Consider the following 835-nt stretch of genomic DNA (forward strand, 5'->3'; position numbering starts at 1 on the left):
TAATAAAATAAATAAAGATAACAATAGTAAGTATTTTGTTGTAAGTAGAAATAAAATAAAATAAATAAAGCAACAAAGAAAATAAAAAACTCTTTAATAAAATAAATAAGTAGAAACAAAATAAAATTTAATAAAGTAAAATAAATAAACTTTAATAAAATAAATAAAGATAGCTACAGTAAGTATTTTATTGTAAATAGAAACAAAATAAAAAAAATAAAGCAACAAAGAAAATAAAAAACTCTTTAATAAAATAAATAAGTAGAAACAAAATAAACTTTAATAAAGTAAAATAAATAAACTTTAATAAAATAAATAAAAATAGCAACAGTAAGTATTTTGTTGTAAGTAGAAACAAAATAAAATAAATAAAGCAACAAAGAAAATAAAAAAGTGCCACCTACAGGGCCACCACGGCCTGAATACGACTAGAAACCCAACCATGGGCCAGGGTTCAGGCCCGCAGGAGGCCCAGTAGGTCTATAGATACATAGTCATAGATTAGGCCGAAAGCCTGCAGTTGAGAGGAGCTCGAGAGGGTAGGCGCAGTAGCGCTTATAAACCACTCTCGAGCCCTCTCAACTAGCGAGGTGGGACTAAACTTTTGGCCGCGACGCGGGCGGCAAGAGGCCTTTGGTCTCGGTTGGTGCCACCAACCGGGACCAAAGGTCTCTTTTCAGCAGGTTGGTGGCACCAACCGGGACTAAAGGGTGGCATTGGTCCCGGTTGGTGCCACGAACCGGAACCAAAGCTCTGGGTATATAACCAACACTTGTGAAAATTTTCATCTTCATCTCGCAGTTGCCCCTGACGACCCCTCGACGACATCGACGCC

This window comes from Triticum dicoccoides, chromosome 5A (assembly GCF_002162155.2).
Source record: "Triticum dicoccoides isolate Atlit2015 ecotype Zavitan chromosome 5A, WEW_v2.0, whole genome shotgun sequence".
Taxonomy (NCBI): Eukaryota; Viridiplantae; Streptophyta; class Magnoliopsida; order Poales; family Poaceae; genus Triticum; species Triticum dicoccoides.